Here is a 24341-nt window from a genome sequence, read left to right on the forward strand (position 1 = left end):
CCGTACACAGCAAGCTCCCAGTCTTGGTGGCTTAACCTACAGATGTTTGTTTTTCAGTCATTCAGAGATTTGTGCCAAGACTTCTGTTTGGCAGGCACCTTCCACCAGGTCACTCAAGGATCCAGCTCCTTCCATCCTCCCCTACGTATCCTCTCCGCTCAGTTGGTGAATGGCGAATAGAGAAGCTGAGGCTGTGGCAGGCCAGACCTGGCAGGGACTTTCCAGGGATCTTGTAAGTGTTCTAGCCGGGTGTGGTGGCTCACACCTGTCATCCTAGCACTTTGGGAGGCCAAGGTGGTAGATCACTTGAGCTCAGGAGTTTCAGACCATCCTGGGTAACATAGGTAAAGTATGTCTCTATTTATTTATTTGTTAGTTTATTTTTATTTTTATTTATTCGAGATGGAGTTTCGCTCTCGTCACCTAGGTTGGAATGCAGTGATGCCATTTGGCTCACTGCAACCTCTGCCTGCTGGGTTCAAAATATTCTCCTGCCTCAGCCTCCCGAGTAGCTGGGATTACAGGTGCCCGCCACCATATACAGCTGTTTGTATTTTTAGTAGACAGCAGATTTCACCATGTTGGCCAGGCTGGTCTCAAACTCCTGACCTCATGATCTGCCCACCTCGGCCTCCCAAAGTGCTGGGATTACAGACATGAGCCACTGCACCTGGCCAAGAACCTCCCTCCATTCCTCCCTCTCTCCTTTCCTTCTTTCTTTCCTTCCTTTCATCTTTGAGACGGAGTTGCCCAGGCTGGAGTGCAATGGCACAATCTTGGCTCACCATAACCTCTGCCTCCCGGGTTCAATTAATTCTCATGCCTCAGCCTCTTGAGTAGCTGGGATTACAGGTGCGTGCCACCAGGCCTGGCTAATTTTGTATTTTTAGTAGAGATGGGGTTTCTCCATGTTGGTCAGACTGGTCTCGAACTCAAGAGATCCACCTGCCTCGGCCTTCCAAAGTTCTGGGATTACAGGCATGAGCCACCGTACCTGGCCTCTGCTACATTTTTGAGTTGGAAAGAAACGTACTTGCTTTATTGATGGAATGACCATATTTATATTCTCAATGGCAGATGGTGCATTTACAAAATTGAAGTCCGTTTTGCAGTCACGTCTGGCTTGCAATGTCACCTCTCTTTGTCCCTTTGAGAATGGTTGGGACATTTGGATTGGTACCCAAGACCCTCTGTGTGGCCCTGTTGCTGTCCCTTCTCACTCTGGTGACTCCCAGGCTTCTAAGCAGTTGCTCGAAAGGTCTCTAGGCCCTTGGCTCTTCACCAGCCGAGGAGGAGCCAATGATTCCAGGAGGTTCTCTAGCATCAAGGGCTAGGGCTAGGGCTGGAGACTTGGTGGGCATCCAAGTGAGAAAGAGGCCCCCTGCCCATCCCCACCCCTTTAAGGGAGACCTTGCCCTTTGAATTTCAGCTGAGATTTGGGACTCTCCTCCCCACTCATGTCTGCTTGCTGGAGTTGTCTATGAAGCTGGAAAGGCTGTGGGCCTTCTCGTCAGAACTGGGTTCAACTCTTGCTTGAATCTTGGCTCACTGCAAGCTCCGCCTCCCGGGTTCATGCCATTCTCCTGCCTCAGCCTCCTGAGGAGCTGGGACAACAGGCGCCCGCCACCACCCCCGGCTAATTTTTTTGTATTTTTAGTAGAGACGGGGTTTCACCGTGTTAGTCAGGATGGTCTCGATCTCCTGACCTCGTGATCCGCCCGCCTCGGCCTCCCAAAGTGCTGGGATTACAGGCGTGAGCCACTATGCCTGGCTGAAGTGTTTTAATAATTTTTGAACGAGGGGTTGCACGTTTTCATTTTGCTTTGGGTCCTGCAAATTATGTAGCCAGTCGTGCCTCTTCATCTTATCCGGTGGATCATATCTAATTCTACCACATCATACCCATTCTACACATGCATAAACCGAAGCTTGGAGAGGTGAAATGCACAAAATTACCCAACCTCTAAATTGCAGAGCTGGGCCCAGAAACAGATCTTCATAGATGGAGTCCATTTCACTGGGGTGCTGGCCGTGTTTCTGTGGCTTTGTGCCTGGGCTGGGCCCACGAGTTGACAGGTTACGGGTCAACAGACTCAGTGGCCTTTACCCTCTGGCTCTTAGAGGCCAGGGACTTGGAGGATCTCACCAGTCTATCACAAAACTTTCCATTTTTAACAAAGCAGCGAAAATGGCCTTCTGTCTGCCTCTGTTTCTTTCTTATTCTGGAAGACAAGTGAGAAGGAAATGGGAAAGAAACAAAGAAGAACAAATGTCATGGAAAGTCAGTGGCACCTCCCTCCTCAGCCTGAGCAAGGCCACAGGGACAAAGGCAAGTATCAGGGAAGAGCAGCACCGCTGCCCCTAACCCCAGGCCTGGGGCCTCTGGGTGGCTGAGTGTCCACAGCTCTCTGACCAGTGCTGAAAAGGAAAACTGAGGACAAGATGATCCCCACTGCCCAGAACAAAGAGAGGCTGGTGCATCTTAGTCACTGCTAATTTCTGGCAAATTACTGGGCTTGGGAGCAGGACTGCTTGTAAAGTTCCTGGTTGCACCAAGCTGGAGGCAATTTATTCAAAGGGAAATAAGGCTGCATCTGCTGAGGGAACAAGGAGACAAGGGAGCCTCTTGCACGCTCATAATGTCTGAACCAGATCTTAGATTCACCTGCAGCAGGCCCAGCCCTTTCCCCAGCCTGGTTTTTATGCCTTTGGAGAGGTTTGCAGAAGGATGCTCAGAGGGCTGATGGGAGCTTGGGAGGGTGTGTGTGCGTTCTTTAAAAAATAATAAAGCCCTTGACCACGCCTGAGGCTGAGTGCATCTGAAGGGAGTCGTGGGTGGGAGGAAATTGCAAATGGTTTTTTTTCAGCCTGAGATAGAAGGCACTGGAACTGGTTCCCAAGGAGAGGGAACGCCCTGTGGGCTCTAAATTCCAAGGTGGCTGGACTCACACACACACTCCAGGTGCTCAAGGCAAGAAGGGAGCATTAGGGTACAGGAGGGCACATATCTCAGGGCTGGAACCCTTGGAAGGGTAGGGGGAGAGAGGGAAGAGGAGATGTCTTTACCTTCTTAGGCCTCAGTTTGCCCCTCTGTAAAACGGGGCATGGGAGGCTGGACCACAATGGTTCCTTTTAGTGTGGACATTCTGGATTCTGAACCTAGAGAAAAAGGACAGGTGGGAAGAGGAGGTTCTTCCTGAGCCCTAATATCTGGGCAGCACTTCAGTTTACAGGACTCTTTAAATCCATCATCCATTGTTTTCTTCTTCATCATCATTATCATGGCAGACATACAGAAAAGGACATACACAAATGGAAACTGTTATGAATGACTGTAATTGTAATAATCATAAGGAAAATACCTGTGTAACCAACAACCCAGGTCAAGGTTGAATGACAGAATGATACCAGCCTCCCCAGGTGGCCCTCCTCACTCACAGTCCCTCTGTCTCCTAGGTACTCATTGCTTTACTTTCATGAAGATCATTTCCCTTTTATTTTTTAAAATTCATTTTATTTTATTTTTCGTTTTGAGACACAGTCTCACTTTGTCACCCAGGCTGGAGTGCAGTGGCGTGATCTCAGCTCATTGCAACCTCCGCCTCCCAGGTTCGAGTGATTCTCCTGCCTCAGCCTCCCAAGTAGCTGGGATTACAGACATGCCACACTACACCCAGCTAATTTTTGTATTTTTAGTACAGACCGGGTTTCACCATGTTGGCCAGGCTGATCTCCAACACTTGACCTCAAGTGATCCACCTGCCTTGGCCTCCTGAGTAGCTGGGGTTACAGGCACGTGCCACCACATCTGGCTAATTTTTATATATTTAGTAGAGACAGGATTTCACCATGTTGGCCAGGCTGGTATTGAATTCCTAACCTCAGGTGATCCACCTGCCTCGGTTCCCCAAAGTGTTGGGATTACAGGCGTAAGCCACAGTGCCTGGCCTAAACTTATATTAATTTTATATTGCACAAATAGATTATGATGATGGAGAAATTTATTCTCTGGAACTAGATAAAGTAGAAAGCAGACAATCACAGTGAATCTCATCACCTAAAGGTAACCACTTTTGCATTTGGTGGCTATGCTTTTAGGTTTTTCCTAAGCATGTACAAATAAAAGTTACTATTTGCAAAGTGAGACTTATGTTCTATATGCTATATATTTTTTGTGCAACTTGCTTTTCTTTTCTTTTCTTTTTTCTTTATTTTTTTGTTTGAGACGAAGTCTTGCTCTGTCGCCCAGGCTGGAGTGCAGTGGTGTGATCTTGGCTCACTGCCACCTCTGCTTCCTGGGTTCAAGTGATTCTTCTGCCTCAGCCTCCTGAGTAGCTGGGATTACAGGTGCATGCCACTATGCCTGGCTAATTTTTTATATTTTAGTAGAGACAGGGTTTCACTGTACTGTACTGCCCAGGCTGGTCTCGAACTCCTGAGCTCAGGCAATCCACCCGCTTCGGCCTCCCAAAGTTATGGGATTACAGGCGAGAGCCACCACACCCAGCCTTGCTTTTCTTACTTATTATTACAGTACTGCATGTCTTTTCTGTTGTCTATAAGCACCTTTTAACAATTTTTGCAAAGTTTTCCATCTTATAGATTTACCACAATTTTTTTTTTTTTTTTTGAGACGGAGTCTCACTCTGTCACCCAGGCTGGAGTGCAGTGGCACCACTTGGCCCACTGCAACCTCTGCCTCCCAGGTTCAAGTGATCCTCCTACTTCACCCTCCCAAGTAGCTGGGATTATAGGCATGTGACGCAGCACCCAGCTAATTTTTGTATTTTTAGTAGAGACAGGGTTTCACCATGTTGGCCAGGCTGGTCTCGAACTCCTGACCTCCAGTGATCTGCCTGCCTCGGCCTCCCAAAGTGCTGGGATTACTGGAGTGAGCCACCACACCCAGCTCACAATTTTTTTTTTTTAAGGTGGGGTCTTGCTAATATGGCCTAAACTGGACTTGAACTCTTGGGCTCAAGTGATCCTCCTGCCTGGGTATCCCAAGTAGCTGGGGCTACAGTTGCATGTCATTGTGCCTGGCTTCCACAATTTATTTATGTCACCAATAATGGGCATTTATGTTGTGTCTAATTTTTTCATATTGTAAACAATGCTGCAATGAGCATCCTTGAACATATAGAGGTGTAGATTCTACCAGAAACTACCCTTAAAGAAAAGATTTGTCTTTTTGTGGTGTTTGTCAGTGAAAGCACTACCCCAGTATCATGTGGCTCTGGAGGTTTCTGTGTCATTAAGTAACCTCAAAATCTGCAGCATATGGTTTTAAGTTATCTTAGTAATTCTCTCTTCTTTCATAATTGGAATTTGAGTGGAGAAAATTAAACAATATGCATGAAATAACATCATTATCTGTTCCCTACTTAATATGCGATTTCTCTTATTGGCTGGAAAAAGCACATAGGTGCTGATTTATCTACTTCAAGTAACAGACAACATGCTTACCTTAAATAGTAAAATGTAGAAAAGAACAATGGTCCTGAACACAGTTCACACCGTCACAGGAAGAGGAAAGGCTTGAGATCATGAGGAGAGGGAGAGAGGCCAGAGATCAAAACTGAGCTCTAAAACAGTCCCCTCTGTTGGGAGAATTAAAAAGCAAATGGTGTGAACAAGTAATTCACAGATGGGGTAGTACAAATGGCCAGGAAACTCTCAAATAACCTGGAAAACGTGAAACTCCCAGGATAGTGTTAAGAGACTGCTTTAAAGTGAGATTTCTGTTATCATGTTTAAAATATGGAAGATTAATCAGTCTTCTGGAAGAGACTGACACACAGAAAAATATAACAAGTAGCTTGTATGGAGCTTTCACCAGGAGACTTTCTGAGCACTTTTCACGTATTAGCTCATATAACCCACGCAACAACTTTATGAAGTAGATAGTTATTATCTCCATTATAACACAGAGGCATTCTGTGTTTTGTCCAGGGTAATTCAGTCCTTGGCAGAGCTGGCATTTGGGGTCGGGCAGCTGGGCTCCTGTGCCCGAGCGCTTAAACACTGCCTTGTGCTACCACCTGGTGGTCAAAAGCGATATGCGCAACAATGGAGGTGAGCCCAGGACAGCGAGGAGCTGGAAGCAGAAATCAGCAAAGACATTCCAGGCAGAGGGAGCAGCACTCGCCAAGGCGCAAAAACAGCAGTTATCCTTCCATGCATGAGTGACAAGAGACAACTGAGAATCATAGCAAGAGGAGTAAAAAATAACAATTTTTTTTTTTTTTAAAGAGCAAAGAAGGATGTGTTAGTATGGAATGAGACCACCACTTCTCCTGCTGTCCTTCCCAGCTTTTTCCCATCTCCCCTTTTCCCTAGTTTATAAGACAGGAGAAGGGGGAGAAAGCAAAAAGTTGGAAAGAAACAGAAGATAAATAGCTAGACGACCTTGGCGCCACCACCTGGCCCTGGTGGTTAAAATAATAATAATATTATTAACCCCTGACCAAAACTACTAGTGTTACCTGTGAATTCCAGACGTTGTATGAGAAAGCACTGTAAAACTTTTTGTTCTGTTAGCTGATGCATGTAGCCCCCGTCACGTTTTCCATGCTTGCTTGATTTATCATGACCCTTTTATATGGATCTCTTAAAGTTGTAAGCCTTTAAAAAGGCCAAGTAGTTCTTCTTCAGGGAGCTCAGCTCTTAAGACATGAGTCTGCCGATGCTCCCAGTCGAATAAAAAACCTCTTCCTTCTTTAATCCGGTGTCTGAGGGGTTTTGTCTGCGGCTTGTCCTGCTACATTAGGAGATTGAGTGGAGAGGTCAGCTGGGACCAGATGATGGGAGAGCTCCTAGTAAGGGGCTTGGACTTTAATCTGAGGCTGATGGGAAGCCACTGAAGAGCTTTTAATCATGGCAGTTGGCCAGGCGTGGTGGCACACACCTGCAATCCCAACACTTTGGGAGTATGAGGCAGGGGAGTATGAGGCTTGAGGCCAGGAGTTCTAGACCAGCCTAGGCAACATAATGAGACTCCCGTCTCTACAAAAATGAAACACCACACACACACACACACACACACACACACACACCCTAGCCGGGTGTGGTAGCATGCCTGTGGTCCCAGCTACTTAGGAGGCTGAGGTGGGAGGATTGCTTGAACCCAGGAGATTGAGGTTGCAGTGAGCCTTGGGCTCCAGCCTGGGAGACAGGGCCAGACCTTGTATGTAAAATCCATCAGTCAGCCGGGCATGGTGGCTCATGCCTGTAATCCCAGCACTTTGGGAGGCTGAGGCAGTCGGATCACCTGAGGTCAGGAGTTCGAGACCTGCCTGGCCAACATAGTGAAACCCCATCTCTATTGAAAATACAAAAATTAGCTGGTCATGGTGGCACATGCCTGCAGTCCTAACTACTTGGGAGGCTGAGGCAGGAGAATCGCTTGAACCTGGGAGACAGAGGTTTCAGTGAGCCGAGATTGTGCCACTGCACTTCAGCCTGGGCAACAGAGCGAGACTCTGTCAAAAAAAAAAAAAAATCAATCAGTCATAATCAGGCAGTCACGGCAGTGGCCTGGGGAGAGTTGCATTTTGTATAAAGTCCCAGGTGACTATGAGGAAAATGGGATGTGGGGGACAAGGCCCAGGAGAGGCCAATGCAGAGCCGCCAAGAAGGAACTGTGAGTTCCCCAGTCACCAGAATCCCAGCGATGACAGAGCCGGGAGAGCACAGGTTCAAGAAATATTTAGGAGGCAAAGTTGTCAGCACTTGGCAATGAACGTGATGTGAAATGGACAGAGTGGAAGAAGCAGGCTACAGACAACAGGAAAAAGACATGGCTCCAATCGCTCCTCGGCTGTTGGGAGCCTTATAGCGGGATCCTCAACCAGGGGCCATTACGCCCCCCAGGAGGCATCCAGCTGTGTCTGGGACAGTTTTGCTGGTCACAGCAAGCGGCCGGGGTGGCGGTGCTAGAGGACCCTGCTAAACCCCCTCGGTGCACAGGGCAGGCCCCACGGGACGAGAATCCTGGGCTCGGGGCGCGGCTGACTGAGTCCCCTCTGGCGGCCCCAGCTCCACGAGGCAGGAAACAGAGGAGGCCCTGGCCCACGGAGTGTGCTTTTGCAGAAACAAGCCCTGGAGCTCAGGGCAGATATCTGGGGGGTCTCCCACAGACCCCTTGCCCTCCATGGCGTCGCGTTCCTCCCAGGGTTCCCCTGCCCCAATTCCCCGTCCAGGCTCCTGAGCGCTGAAAACTGCATTCTGTGGCCCAGACAAGGTTACCGTCTTACTGCCGGGAAGCCACTGGATACAGTTGCAGGCTAAAGGCAGTGTGATTCCCCTCAAGTAGGCCTTAGTTTATTCAAGGGCACGGGGCGTGCCTCCTTCCCCAGAGTCTCCTTTACAGGAGCTGCAGGGCCTCTAGGCTTCCTGGACTGCAGCTTTACATGCGTGCCCCCAGCAGGATGGTTTCCGGGTCTGTACCTGAGTCGAGATCGCGCTGCTGCACTCCAGCCTGGGTGACAGGGTGAGACATCGTCAAAAAAAAAAAAAAAAAAAAAGTTCATGAGAAAAATTGGTATTGCTGGATTCTGTTTATATTTTATTTTATTGAGACGGAGTCTTGCTCTGTCCCCCAGGCTGGAGTAAGGTGGTGCGATCTCCGCGCACTGCAAGCTCCGCCTCCCGGGTTCAAACGAATCTCCTGCCTCAGCCTCCCGAGTAGCTGGGACTACTGTCGCCCGCCACGACGTCCGGCTATTTTTTTTGTATTTTTAGTAGAGACGGGGTTTCACTATGTTAGCCTCCATCTGCTGACCTCGTGATCCGCCCGCCTTGGCCTCCCAAAGTGCTGGGATTATAGGCATGATGTTGATTTTTTAAATTTGCTTCTGATTGAGTATCTATGTTGGTTAAAGGTAAGCACAAAATTTCATTTAGACAGGAGGAATACATTCACGCGGTCTATTGCATATCATAGTGACAAGAGTTAATCACAATATATTGTATACTTGAAAATTGCTAAGAGTAGATTTCAAGTATCCTCAACACAAAAATGATAAGTATGCGAGGTAATGCTATATGTTTAATAGCTGATTTAGGCATTTCACAATGTATGCATATAGCAAAACATGTTATACATATCATCTTTACTTGTCATTAAAAATAAATTAAACAATATATAAAAGAGTGTATAAAAAATTGCTGGAAATTGTTCCTATGAGATTTGTTGTTTATCAATAACATTATTATACTCTAGGCTCATTTATTTATTTATTTTTTGAGATGCGGTCTCACTCTGTCACCCAAACTGCAATGCAGTGACATCATCTCGGCTCACTGCAACCTCCGTCTCCCGAGTTCAAGAGATTCTTATGCCTCAGCCTTCCGAGTAACTGGGACTATAGGCGCACGTCACTACACCTGGATAATTTTTGTATTTTCAGTAGAGTTGGGGTTTTACCAGGTTGACCAGGCTGGTCTCAACCTCCCAGCTTCAAGTGATCCACCTGCTTCGGCCTCACAAAGTGCTAGGATTACAGGCATGAGCCACCGTGCCCAGTCCTAGGCTCATTTATTAATGTGAAAATTCTTTAGGCCTCAGAAGCATATACTCTGAATAAAGTGCAAACAGAGTCTGAGTGAGGCTTCAGGGACCAAACTGGAGGGGAGGGGCTTGCCCCGTGCTCTGTACCCACTCTGACGCTTTCGACTTGACAAAAGTTTGTCTTCATTCTTTTGTCTTTAAATGAAAATGCATTGGGGCTCACCATGTGGAAATTAATCGCATTTACCACCTGAATTACTTTCCTTTTGTGCTGTATCAAATAAACACAGACTTAGTGGCCTAAAACAGCACATTGATTATCTTACAATTCCAAAGGCCAGAAGTTCAGAACCAGGCTCACTGGGCTAAAGTCAAGCTGTTCACAGGGCTGGTTCCCTTTGGAGGTTCAAGGGAGAGTCCGCGCGCCTCCTTGCCTTTTTGGCTACTGGAGGCTTTGTGCACTCCTTGACTTAAAACCCCTTCCTCAAATCGTTCCAACCTTTGCTTCCATTGTGACATCTATTTCCTCCTCTGTAGTCAAATCTTGATCTGTTTCTATCCTATGAGGCCACTTCAGATTACATTTGAGTCCCACCCTGATAATCCAGAATACTCTTTCCATTAACATCCTTAATCAGTCTGGGCTCAGTGGCTCATGCCTGTAATCCCAGCACTTTGGGAGGTGGACAGATCACTTGAAGCCAGGAGTTCAGGACCAGCCTGGGCAACATGGTGAAATCCCATCTCTACTAAAAATACAAAAAAATTAGCCGGGTCTGGTGGCACATGTCCATAGTCCCAGCTACTCAAGAGGCTCAGGCAGGAGAATCACTTGAATCCAGGAGGCAGAGGTTGTAGTGAGCCGAGATCACACCCCTGCACTCTAGCCTGGTGACAGAGCCAGACTCTAGTCAAAAAACAAACAAACAAACAACAAACAACAACCTTAATCACATCTGCAAAGTCCGTTTATGGAAGGTAACATTCATAGGTTCCAGAGATTAGAACCTAGATATCTTTAGGGTCCTTTATTCAGCCAACCACAGCACATTCTCCTTTAACACAAATTAGATGACTCAGAGGATCATGTTGAGTCTGGGGCAAAACCTCATAGAATCGGAAAATATTTGCAAACTACAAAGCTGATATAACTTCCCTCAAAGCAAATGTTTTGGCTGTAGGAAGTGTTATTTGGTCAAAGAAAATGATTCCTTTAAATTGTTGAGGAATTCAACTTGTTAGCAAATAAAACATTTGTTTGCTAAAAATAGTTTTTATTTGAATAGCAGCTTTTTTTTTTTTTTGAGACCCAGTCTAGCCCTGTCACCCAGGCTAACGTGCAATGGCACGACCTTGGCTCGCTGCAACCTCCGCCTCCCAGGTTCAAGCAGTTCTCCTGCCTCAGCCTCCCAAGTAGCTGGGATTACAGGCATACTCCACCATGCCCAGCAAATTTTTTGTATCTTTAGTAGAGACAGGTTTCATCATGTTGGCCAGGCTGGTCTCGAACTCCTGACCTCGTGATCTGCCCTCTTCGGCCTCCCAAAGTGCTGGGATTACAGGCATGAGCCACCGGGCTCGACCTTGAATAGCAGCTTTTGATTGTAATTCATATTTTAATTTTATGTGTTTTAAGAATAGGCCAGGAGCAGTGGCTCACATCTGTAATCCCAGCACTTGGGGAGGTTGAGGCAGGTGGATCACTTGAGGTCAGGAGTTTGAGACCAGCCTGGCCAACATGGTGAAACTTCATCTCTACTAAAAATACAAAAATTAGCCTGGCATGGTGGCATGTGTCTGTAATCCCAGCTACCTGGGAGGCTGAGGCAGGAGAATCACTTGAACTCAGGAGGTGGAGGTTGCAGCGAGCTGAGATCATGTCACTGCATTCCAGTCTGGGTGACAGAGCAAAACCCCGTTTCAGATAACAACGGTAATAATAATTTACATTGTCATGATGACTTCTGCTAGTTTTCCTCGGTATTGTGTTACAGGTGTTTTCCCTAGAGTTTCCTCGGGTCTGAGATTTCCTTCTTTCTCCTTGTTTAACTGATCATGATCATTGAGCTTTGGGCTGGGTCAAAGTTCTGTTCTGCCTACAAGAAAGAGTTCCACAGGGAACACGATTCTGCAGAGGAAAAATACTGCTGGGTTCTGGAGGAGTATTTTACCTCCTCCTTGCTGGAAACAGTTAATGCCCTGGAGAATGTGGTTGACGGCCTCATGCAGGCAGAGGCATGTTTTAAAATGGGTAAATCTAGTTTTCTTCAGCAGTGACATGAATTGCAGGAGATCTGCTCAAATGCTAACCAGCTAACTTCTCTGAGGCCAAACGCTTGCTGTCTTCAGCCTCTGGTTCTTCATTATGAAGTGAAGGATTTTGCTAGGTTATATCCGTAGCTTCCCTCCTTTTTCTCCCATGCTGACATTCTTATAAGTTAAGTTTACTCTTAAAAGTTTCTCCACTAGCCAGGCGCAGTGGCTCATGTCTGTAATTCCAGCATTTTGGGAGACCAAGGCAGATGGATCACCTGAGGTCAGGAGTTCAAGACTAGTCTGACCAATATGGTGAAACTTCATCTCTACTAAAAATACAAAATTAGCCGGGTGTGGTGGTGCCCCTGTAATCCCAATTACTTGGGAGGTTGAGGCAGGAGAATCGCTTGAACCTGGGAGGCAGAGGTGACAGTGAGATGAGATTGCCCCATTGCACTCCAGCCTGGGCAACAAGAGTGAAAGTCTGTCTCAAAAAAAAAAAAAAGGTTTCTCGACTACTTGGTGAAGGTCTTCTGGGTCATTACTGAGGCCTTCTCTCTCACTCTCTCTCTCTCTTTTTTTTTTTGTAGAGATGGGGTTTCTCTACATGACCATGTTGGTCAGGCTGGTCTTGAACTCCTGACCTCATGATCCACCTGCCTCAGCCTCCCAAAGTGCTGGGATTACAGACACGAGCCACCGCACCCAGCCTATTGAGACCAGCCTGACCAACATGATGAGACCCTGTTTCTATTAAAAATACAAAAATTAGCCTGGCATGGTGGTGCACACCTGTAATCCCAGGAGGCAGAGGTTGTCGTGAGCTGAGATGGTGCTATTGCACTCTGGCTTGGGCAGGAGACTGAGACTCCTGGGAGTACAGGTGTGCACTAAAATGTTTAGCTTTAAGAGTTTTGAAACTCTGTCTTTGAAGTATCCGTGGAGGGATATTTAGTGACACCCACAGGCTTGTGGTGAGCAAGGGACTAAAAAGGTGTAATCTTTTTAGTTTACTTGACAGCTTGGTTTGAAGAAAATTGTTCTTGAAATACCCTTTAGAATTGCTTTCTCCTTTTGGACAATCTCATGCCAAAATGAGACAAAGTTTTACTGGGAATCAATTCTTAACTCTTTTTTCCTTTTTAAAAAGTTGAGGTGAAACTCACATAAGATAAAATTAACCACTTTATTTATTTATTTATTTGTGTGTTTGTTTATTTAGAGACGATGTCTTGCTCTGTCACCCAGGCTGGAGTGCAGTGGCGCGATCTTGGCTCACTGCAAGCTCTGCCTCCCGGGTTCACGCCATTCTCCTGCCTCAGCCTCCTGAGTAGCTGGGACTACAAGCGCCCACCACCATGCACGGCTCATTTTTTGTATTTTTAGTAGAGACGGGGTTTCACCGTGTTAGCCAGGATGGTCTCGATGTCCAGACCTCGTGATCCGCCAGCCTCGGCCTCCCAAAGTGCTGGGATTCCAGGTGTGAGCCACCGTCCCAGCCAAAATTAACCAGTTTAAAATGAACACTTCAGTGGCATTTATTACATTCAAGATGTTGTGCAACCTCTCCCTCTGTGCAGTTCTAGACCATTCTCATCACTTGAGAAAGCCCCATACCTAGTAAGCTTAATCACTTCCGGTCCATCTTGCCCCTTGCTCTTGGCAACCAGCATGGCTTCTGCCTCTGTGGATTCTGTGTTTTCTATCAATGAAACCATGATTATGTGGCCTTTTGTGTCTGGCTTCTTTCACTTGGCAGAAGGTGCGTGAGTTTCACACACGTTGTAGCCTGGTCAGTACTTCCTCTCTTTTTCTTTTTTTGAGATGGATCTTACTCTGTTGCCCAGGCTGGAGTGAAGTGGCACCATCTCAGTTTACTGCAACCTCTGCCTCCCGGGTTCAAGCAATTCTCCCACCCCAGCCTCCTGAGTAGCTGGGGCCACAGGTGTGCACCACCATGTCTGGCTAATTTTTTTGTGTTTTGGTAGAGATGGGGTTTCACCATGTTGCCCAGGCTGGTCTCGAACTCCTGAGCTCAGCAATCAGCCCACGTTGGTCTCTCAAAGTGCTGGGATTGCAGGCATAAGCCATCACACCCAGCCTACTTCCTCTTTATGGCTGAATAGTATTCCGTTGTATGATTGGAAGATACTGGGTTTGTCCATTCATACATTGGTGGATGTTTGGATTTCCACTTTGGGTTATTGTGAATCATGCTGTGGTGAGCATTTGTGTACAAGTTGTGTGGATGTATGTTTTCAATGTTTTTGAATTGCACCTGGGGATAGAATTCTGGGTAATGTGTTAATTCTACGTTGAACTTTCTGAGGAAGCAGTCTTTAACTCTTAAATGGAAGTTCTGCCTCCTGACAAGAATGCACTTGCTCAGCGTCTCAGCCCACAACTTCTTTAGGCTGGGGTTGGGCTGGCCATGTTGGTGTGTGAACACACCTTCCTGGGGCACAGTGGGGCCTGTTATGATTTCAGGCTTCCAGAAGGTTCCATCAAGCAGAGACATGATGAGCTGCGTTGGAATAACATGGAACAACTTAATAGTATTAAGTCCTGAATTAGATTCTAACTTCTGCCTTGGGATATGAGCTTTATTTTAAACATGAAATCAGGAGAGAACATTTCTTAATCAGTGTTATCAAGGATTATGTGATTTTACCATAAATAATAAATGTGGGAGTGACATTGAGAAGGAGGTTTTAGGTATCTTCGTAGCTTCATTTCTCCTCCTTTCTTTCCCCCCATTCATTTATTTATTTTTAATTGCAATAAACCTTATAAAACAACCATCTTGGCCATTTTTTATTTTATTTTATTTTATTTTTGAGGCGGAGTCTCGCTCTGTCGCCCGGACTGGAGTGCAGTGGCCGGATCTCAGCTCACTGCAAGCTCCGCCTCCCGGGTTTATGCCATTCTCCTGCCTCAGCCTCCCGAGTAGCTGGGACTACAGGCGCCCGCCACCTCGCCCGGCTAGTTTTTGTATTTTTTTAGTAGAGACGGGGTTTCACCGTATTAGCCAGGATGGTCTCGATCTCCTGATCTCGTGATCCGCCCGTCTCGGCTTCCCAAAGTGCTGGGATTACAGGCTTGAGCCACTGCGCCCGGCCCATCTTGGCCATTTTTAAGTGTTCAGTTTAGTGGCATTAAGTGCGTTCACATTGTTGTGTAGCCGTCACCACCATCCACCTCCAGAACTTCCTCATCTTCCCAGACTAGACTCTGTCCCCATTCAACACCACCTCCCCATGGCCCTCCCCTAGTCCCTGGCTCCCACCATCCTACTTTCTGTCTCTGTGGATTTGACTATTCTCAGAACCTCTCCTAAGTGGAAGCAGACAGTATTTGTCGTTCTGTGACCGGCCTCTTTCACTCAGTGTGATGTCTTCAAGGCTCATCCGTGTTGTAGCGTGTGTCAGGGTGTCCGTCCTTTTTAAGGCCTCCTTATTTTTTGTGCTACCTGAAGTTGGGTGTTTTCAGTAATAATAATGTGTAATGTGTATCCTGACTCATCTAATGCTGATGGCCTGGGCACGTGGTTCTTTCGTGCTGTCCTCCGTATCTTGACGAATAATTCTTGTCATTTCTAGGATTTTATAATTTAGGAGACGAGGAAGGATGTTAAATGAAAAAATGTGCCTTGGAAACAGAATGATGCAGCAAGATAAAATGGTGTATGTATTTGAATGATTGCATATTTGAAGCTCTAGAAGCTTTTCAGAGCTTTTAACATGCTCCTAATTTGCCCGTTGATGGGCTTCCCAGGGCCTGCCTGTGCGTTTCCATTTGATCTGTGCTTGGCCATGGGAGAAGTGGTTTGCTGTTCTCAGCAGATCCCAGCAGCCTCCCCAACAAGTTAAGTGACTTGCCTGGGACTTGCAGCTTGGGTTCAGAGTAGATGACAGAGTGAGACTCTGTCTTAAAAAAAAAAAAAAAGAAGAAGTAGAGAATAGAATAATGATCACCATAATCTGGGGAGGTAAGGAAGAAGAGGGGGTTGGGGAGAGACTGGTCAAAGAGTACAAAGTTACAGTAGGATGGCAGGAATAAGTTCTGTTGCTCTATTGTACAGTAGGATAACTATGGTTAATAGTATTATATTGTATATTTCAAAATAGCTAGAGGAAAGGATTTTGAACATTCTCACCACAAAGAAATGATAAATGTACAATTAATGGATATATTAAATACACTTATTTGAGTTTTACACGATGTCTAGGGGTCAGGACCAGGCACTGGGACCAGACACTGGGGCAGGGTCGGGGTGGGTGCTGGCTGCTGGGGGTGCTTGTCTGAGGCTAAGACTAGGTGGGACCAACAGGGGAGGACGTGTGAGGACCCACCTGCAGCAACCCGAGGGGATGGCAGTGGTGGGGTTACAGGGTGCGGACTTGGATTCCAAAGAGGAGAAACCAAGGAAACCAAGGTGTGGGCTTCCTTGGGGTGTGAGAAGGGCTCCTCCTTCTCCATTGTCTAGCCAATGGCACAGATGGGGACAAGGAGGAATAGGAGGCTGGCTCTGCCCTCCCCACGCCTAACCCTGGGCAGAGCTGTGCCCTTTACCTTGACTGCAAGGCCAACACAGGACTTTGTTCCCGAGGCATCGTGAGCAGCACCTGGGCTTTTCTACAGTCCAGCTTGCTGGAGACGTTCGTGCTGGGATGAGACTCTGCTCTCCTGGGTCCGAGGCTCACTCCTCCTCTCATGGCTTGACATCCTGACATGCGCTGAGCACCCAACCCTGAAAGCACATGTCCCCTTGTTCCTGTGAAGCGAACCTGCATTGGTGAGACACAGGTCCTAGGTTGTTGCCCAGAAAGGAGAAAAGCCAGACGCCCTCAGGTAGCAGGATCAACACATCGCACCTGTTGTCTGGCCCCAATCTGGCCTCTAAAACAAAACAAAACAAACCCAGACGAGGGAGAGATGTACACAGCCACTTCAAAGTTCCCTGGCTTTGAATGGGAGCCACCAGGAGCCACCAAGCAGGGCCCTCCCTGCCTGCCGTGAAGGCCTCGGGAAGGACAGGCACGTACCCTGTGTCTCTTACTGGCTGGACGGCAAGCAACGCCCTGTGGATGTGACCACAGCCGGCCACGGGGGATGACTCTGGACCCTGAGGGCATCATGAGCTGCCCCAACCAGGCCTCAAGGGGCACTGGTGATGGGAGAGTGGAGGAGCCCCCCAGGCTGTGGTGCACGGGGTGGTGACAGAGACTCACAGTGAGCCAGTGGGCCCCTGCTTCCCTCCCAGCACTGGCTGCCTCTCCACTGCCTGTGGCTCCATCTCACAGGCTCATCCTCAAGTAAAAAATTATATCCTGGCTGGTGCGGTGGCTCATGCCTGTAATCCCAGCACTTTGGGAGGCCGAGGTGGGCAGATCATGAGGTCAGGAGTTCGGGACCAGCCTGGCCAACATGGTGAAACCCCATCTCTACTAAAAATACAAAAAGTAGCCGGGCGTGGTGGTGGGCGCCTGTGATCCCAGCTACTCAGGAGGCTGAGGCAGGAGAATTGCTTGAACCCAGGAGGCAGAGGTTGCAGTGAGCCAAAGATTGTGCCATTGCACTCTAGCCTGGGTGACAGAGCAAGACTCCAACTTGAAAAAAAACAAAAAACAAAAAAAACCCCATTATTTCCTGATTTTGTGTCAATAAAGATACTTGAATGAATATTCTACTGGCTCTGAAGGCAAGTTCAAGGAGAACTTCCAAATCATTTTAAGCTGGGTGCAGTGGCTCCTGCTGATAATCTCAGCATTTTGGGAGGCTGGGACAGGAGGATTGCTTGAGGCCAGAAGTTCGAGACCAGCTTGAGCAACATAGCGGGACCCTGTCTCTGGGGAAGGGGGGGGAAGCTGGGTATGGTGGTGCATGCCTGTGGCCCCAGCTACTTGGGAGGCCGAGGTGGGAGGATCGCTTGAGCCCAAAAAGGCTGGGGCTGCAGTGAGCTAGGACCACGCTACTGCGTTCCAGCCTGGGCAACAAAGCCAGACCCTGCCTCAAAAAACAAAAACAGAAATGAAAAAGCAAAACATTTTGGACCACAGGATCATCACTGGAAGGAGCAAATAGATTCTCAAGGTCATTTCTTTGACAGAGGGAGCCATCATTGGAACATTGGGTTATCTGGTACATTTGAATTAATGTATAATCACTTGCAGCTCTCGTCTTTACAACATAGGGCAACTGTCAGGGTTAGCAAGGTATTTGTTGTCATTCCCTCTCTAGGTGGAGCCAGAGCATGTGATGGGAGCATCGGGCCTCAGCTGCAGCATAAGTTTCCTCTGATTTTCAACCTGGAAGACGATATCGCAGAAGCTGTGCCTCTAGAAAGAGGTGGTGTGGAGTACCAGGCTGTGCTGCCCAAGGTCAGAAAGGTTCTTGCAGACGTCCTTCAAGACATTGCCAATGACAACATCTCCAGTGCAGATTACACCCAGGACCCTTCAGTAACTCCCTGCTGCAATCCCTACCAAATTGCCTGCCGCTGTCAAGCCCCATAACAGACCAGTTTTTATTTCACAAGGAGGAATATCTGGGAATTAGGCAAGTTTGTTCCCAAACTTCATTTTTACCCTCTTTACAAACACATGCTTTAGTTTAGTCTTGGAATTTAGTTTTGGAGTTAGCCTTGCATATCCCTTCTGTATCCTGTCCCTCCTCCACACTGGCCTGAGAGCAGCTGAGCCATGCTGGCTCTGGGCAGGGAGTGTGCCCTAATGGGAAGCACACGGGCTTTGGAATCAGGCACAGGTGCCAGCTCCAGCTTTTGAACTTGGGCAATTGTTTAACCTAACCTGCAAGTTGATTTTGAGGGTTAAATAAAGGCATACATGAGAATGCCTGGCACGTTACCTGACACAAAGCAGATATTCAATACATTTTCGTTTCCTTGTTTCTCTGGTTCCCAGTTTCTCTGGTCATTTTCGCGTAAATCCATTCTAATTAATATCCAGGGCAGAGCTTCTCTATTTTTTTTTTTCCTTCCACAAACCAGTGTACTCACTGGTCTCCATCTTTAATATGCAAACAAATCACCTAGGATCTTGTGAGAATCTGGATTCTGTCTCAGTAGGTCTCGAGTGGAGCCTGAAATCCTACATTTCTAGCAAACAGTGCCTTGAGGAGCACAGATTGAGACCAGAGTTAGGTTGCTTTCTAGATCTCAGAGCAGACGAGTCCATGGATAAGTCTGTGGCCCAATCCCCTTCCTCTCCTTTTAAGGGTGAAACGATTGTATTTAAAAGATGTTAAAGAGTTCTTCCTGTCCCTTATAACCACAAGGAAATTAAAAAATGTAAAAACCTCAAAAATGCATTGCCATGATTTTATTATTAGTGTCCAAAATGGGACTCCCAGTAATAAATGACTTATTCCAGTCACAGCCAAAAAAGACTTTGCCTGGCTAAAATAGTCTCTCTAAGTATGTAATATACAAGAAATACAATTCAAAGAGATGTTCCTATAAGTACATTTTTTACACAGCATATATTTAAAAAGGAGGCCCCTTTTAATATAAAATTCTGGTTATATACCAATATGGTTAATTAGCATTTACACTATGGTTTGAACATATTTTAAATAGCATAATGTGTATACAATGTCTCCCACACCCACTGGCCACCAGGGTGGTGGGAAGCTTGGTGAGGAGTTAACCAGGTCCTGTGGTTTAAGCAGTGCAGCACCTGGGATTCCTGCCCCCCTTTCTGCTCACACAATTGCACTCCATTCTTCCACCTTCCTTGTTTTCTCCAAAACCACCTGATAGGGGGATGTCCTGATTTCTGAGGTGTGCTTCTCATCATGACTGCTTCGTTTTGCCCTTCTGATTTCCACGGCACAAGATTATCTACCCAAATCAAAACAGAATGGCCTTACTCTTCTCAGGAAGAGGCTGGTAGGCAGGTGCATTATCAACAGGTCTGTGCCCATGCAGAGTGAGCAGGGAGAGGCTGGGCACTGTGGAATTTTTCTGTCTGACCGCGCTCATGGCCACAGAACAGTCACCCAGCTTATTTAGATGTAGACAAGTATGACACAGTTCTAGGAAATACTGACTGTATAAAAATATGTGTGTGTGTGTATGTATTTATATGTTTATGTATATATTTTTTAAAGGCTCATCTTACTTGTAAACATGGACTGCTCAATCACTATTAAAAAGTCCGTTTAGACCAGGTGTGGTAGCTCACGCCTGTAATCCCAGAACTTTGGGAGGCTGAGGTGGGTGGATCACTAGGTCAGGAGTTTGAGAACAGCCTGGCCAACATGGTGAAACCGCATCTCGACTAAAAAATACAAAAATTAGTCGGGCATGGTGGTGCGTGCCTGTAATCCCAGTTACTCAGGAGGCTGAGGCAGGAGAATCACTTGAACTGGGAAGGTGGAGGCTGCAGTGAGCCGAGATCTCCCCAGCCTGGGCGATGGAGCAAGACTCCATCTCAAAAAAAAAAAAAAAAAAGTCAGTTTAGGCTGGGTGCAGTGGCTCACACCTATAATCCCAGCACTTTAGGAGGCTGAGGTGGGTGATCACCTGAGGTCAGGAGTTCAAGACCAGCCTGGCCAACATGGTAAAACTCCGTCTCTACTAAAAATATAAAATTAGCTGGGCATGGTGGCATGCCTGAAATCCCAGCTACATGGGAGGCTGAGGCACTAGAATCACTTGAACCTGGGAGGTGGAGGTTGCAGTGACTGGAGATCACGCCAACACATTCCAGCCTGAGGGACAGAGTGAGACTCTATCTCAAAAAAAAAAAAAAAAAAAGGGAAGGTCAGTTTATACCCTTGGGCTTGATATCCTGACTCTTGCTCACAAGATTGGGACTAGTCTCACAAAATACAGAGACTTATACAGGTTGGATTGTTCCTGAAACCAAAGCTCCTCATCCTCCTGAATGAAGCAGCTTTCTAAGGTACCAGAAACGATCAAGTCTCTTTTCTTTCGCTGCTCTCGGAGCAAAAGAAGCAAGCACAATCAGTGTATGAAGTGTCAGTATATGTTCTAAAAAGATCGCTAGTGATGACCCGCCTTCTTAAGGCAGCGGCTCACAGAGCTCCTGCAGCAGACTACTCAGGCAAGGCTGTATGTTCGTTGCTGCAAGAGAGGCGATTTTAACCAAGCTGAGACTCTTAAGAGCCTTTTGTGGTCCTAGCAGATTTTAAGGAATGTGAGTAAAGATGTGAATTCTGCACAGAGATTTGCAATAGGCATGACAATTCAGAATAAGGACACAGAGAGGAAGTTCCCCAGCATCCCTCATTGAACATTTCTGCCAATTCAGGCATGACTGAGATGGGCCATGTTGACAGAGCATCCCAGGAGCACGCGTGCCTCTGGTCCTTACATGATGAGATGGAAAAGCCTGCCGGCTACTGAGACAGTGCCTTAGTGGGAGCACTGGCCCTCATCACCATCTGCCTGCAGGCTGGAGGGCAGGCTGAGAGGTTGGTGGCTGCCACGACACAGCCGGGCACACAGGGGCTGCCCGACACTCACAAGGGTCTAACACCCATTCTAGGGACCTTGTTCGGTGACCACTCTCACTGGCAGGAAGTATTTCTTGTGTATAAATAATAATTCCTCATGCAATTTCAACCAACTTTCTTTCATTTGGTCCTTAGGAGGGAGAAGAAACAACTGGCTTATGCCCAGCTTCCTGGCACTGAGTGGGCACACAGGCCTCAGGACAAACTTTCTCACTGGTTCTTCAATTAAGCACCTCCCCTTTTCCTTTTGACCCCAAATAAATGATCTGCACAAAGTACCTATTATTTTATACAGGTTCTTTGGCAAGGAACTACCTCCAAGATGCCAATATCCAAATTACCCCAATTCTGTACATATAAGAGGTTGCAAGGTTTACTGTGATTACAATGAAGAATCTGATAATGTTTTATAGTAGTCACAGACTTTTACCAAAATTAGTGAAACGGAACCTAGTGAGTGTCTGGATGCGGTAAACCCTGACAGAGTAGGGTGGCCACATTTGTCCCCATGGTGTCTGACCGAGAGTGCTCTGGTTCCTGGAAGACTCAACTTCAGGTAAATAACCACCGCCTTTTGAGCTTGCAGTAAAACACCCTTTAAGGCCAGTTGGGGCCATGAGAACCCAAAGGTAAAACAACTGGTTTATAGTTAGGCAGCATGCCAACAGAGGTTTTGACATTTATAATTCGTATTTTTAAGAACAACTGCTCTCCGCCACTAAGATATAAACTTCACTTGCCAGCCATGTCTCTGACAACCTGCCTCTTGAAAGCCACAAATGTAAAAGCTCACGCTGTGATCCACGAGCCGATGTGGGAGATCACAAACAACAACTCCCGGCCCTGCACTCAGGACCCCACGGCAGCTTTGTTTTCTAAGCCAAATGTGCTCACTAGAGGGTTCCTACGGATCTGCCAGAGAAAGCAGCCAGACCTGCACTCCATCCTTTTACAATTGGAATCTCAACGGACACAAAACAACGATCAGGAGACATTTCCATAACAAAGCCTAATGGGTATTGCTTCAGTGCCCGAGTGGCAGCTCCTCTCTGGTTCTAGGAGTTGATGCTCCAAGTCTTGGCCCAAACGCTACTTCCAGCCAGGAGCAGTGGCTCACGCCTATAATCCCAGCACTTTAGGAGGGCCGAGGCGGGTGGATCACTTGAGGTGAGGAGTCCGAGACCAGCATGACCAACATGGTGAAACCTCATCTCTACTAAAAATACAAACTATTAGTTGGGCGTCGTGGTGCACGCCTGTAGTCCAGCTACTCAGGAGGCTGAGGCAGGACAACTGCTTGAACCCAGGAGGCAGAGGTTGCAGTGAGCCAAGATCACGCCACTGCACTCCAGCCTGGGTGACAGAGCAAGACTCCGTCTCAAAAACAAAACAAAACAAATCAGTACGTCCATCTCGCAATGATTTCAGGTTGACTATCTGGGATGTTTTGACTGAAACTCACAAGAGCGGTCTATGTTACTCCAGATGGGAGCTTGAAGAATGGGAAGTTGAGGAAGCCCTGGCAGGCGCTCAGGAGAGAATCTTGTCTTCAGTTGCAGGTGGTGGGAGAAGCCACGCCCAGCACTCAGCCAGCCCCCAGGGCCCTAGCTGTGGGAACAGCCTGAGCAGGTTGCTGGGAAACCCAGCTAAAGGTGCTCGGGCAAGCTCCTGCACTGCACCTCCCACCCTCCACAGAGCATACAAGTGCTTTTCTTTTCTTTTCTTTTTGAGATAGAGTCTCACTCTTTCACCCAGGCTGGAGCGCAGTGGCACAGTATAGCTCACTGCAGCCTCGACCTCCCAGGCTCAGGTGATCCTCCCACCTCAGCGTCCAGAATGGCTGGGACTACAGGCACATGCCACTACACTCGGCTAATTTTTGCTTTTTTTTTTTTTTTTTTTGGTGGAGATGGGGTTTTGCCATATTGCCCAGGCTGGTCTCTAACATCTAGGCTCAAGCAATCCTCCAGCCTCTGCTTCCCAAAGTGCTGGGATTACAGGTGTGAGCCACTGCACTCGGCCAGTTGGTTCTTAATGAGTGTCTGCAACTGCCTGGGAGGTGCAGGTCTGCCAGTCAGAGCTGCAGGTAAGTGAGGGTCAAGCTGGTCCGCAGAGTGTAGCAACTCAGCTCAGAGTCCTGAACACACAGCCCAGCCCTCTGAAACCATCCCCTCCAGCACAAGGAAGGCAGCATTCTGCAAAAGCATCCATGGAAGCCTCAGGAAAATACGTTTTTATGCAAGGTACATGTTCCTACCTTCTAGGCAGCAAAGTCAATGCTACAGAAGCAAAAGAAGAGATTCCAGGCCTCTAACTGGAGGGAGGTCACCAAGACTCCCTGGATTAGTGACTCTAATGCCATCAGGGTTTAGCTCGACACCTAAAGGCTACTCTGTAGGATTCGAAGCACACAGTACAACAAATATCCTATGGCTTTCCAAATACCAGAGCAGAGGATTAGCTGTTATAGACTAGAAAACAGGGCAAGGGACTCTGCCTCTCGTATGAGGTGAAGGTTTCCTTCTAAGCACACAGACTGAGCCGCCCGGTTACGGGTTCCTAATGCTCACAGGAGGAAACTCATTCTCATCATCCAGACACACTGGTCCCGTCGCAAACTCATGTTCAGGAATAACTTCTCCTCGCAGCGCCCCGCTGTCCTCAGAATAACCTGGAAACCAAGAAAGAGACATGAAACAAGCCCTGGGGAAGGCAAGTACGAGGAAGGTCTTCCTTCCTTCCAGAAGGCTTCTTCTTCTTCTAGAATCTGCTATTTCTGCATGTGATGGCTGGAGTCCTGGAAGCTGTCTTGGGACCATGAAGAAGGAATACCCTTAGGACAAAGCTGAGATGCTGGAGAAGGTAGACTGGACAGACAGAAAGAACCTGGCTGATGGTATCATGAGGCCACTGAATTAACCAACTCTAGAGCTGCCCTAACCCTGATTTATTGTTGTGTGAAATGGTGACTATTATTATGTTTATGTTAGCTTGTGTAGAGATTTTCTTCTCCCTTTCTGATAGACGGTGAGGCCTGAAGTGGGAGGGTGGATGATTAATCCAATGGCGTAAA

General features: G+C 47.3%; 2 long non-coding RNA genes across 2 annotated transcripts; one reads left to right on the forward strand and one right to left on the reverse strand.

The window, feature by feature from the left end:
- The first annotated feature begins 17740 nt into the window (after positions 1-17740).
- Positions 17741-18675, forward strand: LOC117087473. The gene is made up of 2 exons (XR_004438826.1): positions 17741-17908; positions 18008-18675. It is a non-coding gene; the product is annotated as an uncharacterized LOC117087473 (long non-coding RNA).
- A 417-nt stretch (positions 18676-19092) lies between these two features.
- On the reverse strand, positions 19093-23948 carry LOC117087466. Its single transcript, XR_004438820.1, has 2 exons — positions 23839-23948; positions 19093-19628 (listed from the first exon to the last, which is right to left on the reverse strand). It is a non-coding gene; the product is annotated as an uncharacterized LOC117087466 (long non-coding RNA).
- Positions 23949-24341: the final 393 nt, after the last annotated feature.

This window comes from Trachypithecus francoisi, unplaced genomic scaffold (genome assembly GCF_009764315.1).
Source record: "Trachypithecus francoisi isolate TF-2019V2 unplaced genomic scaffold, Tfra_2.0 Contig00655, whole genome shotgun sequence".
In the NCBI taxonomy this organism is placed as follows: domain Eukaryota; kingdom Metazoa; phylum Chordata; class Mammalia; order Primates; family Cercopithecidae; genus Trachypithecus; species Trachypithecus francoisi.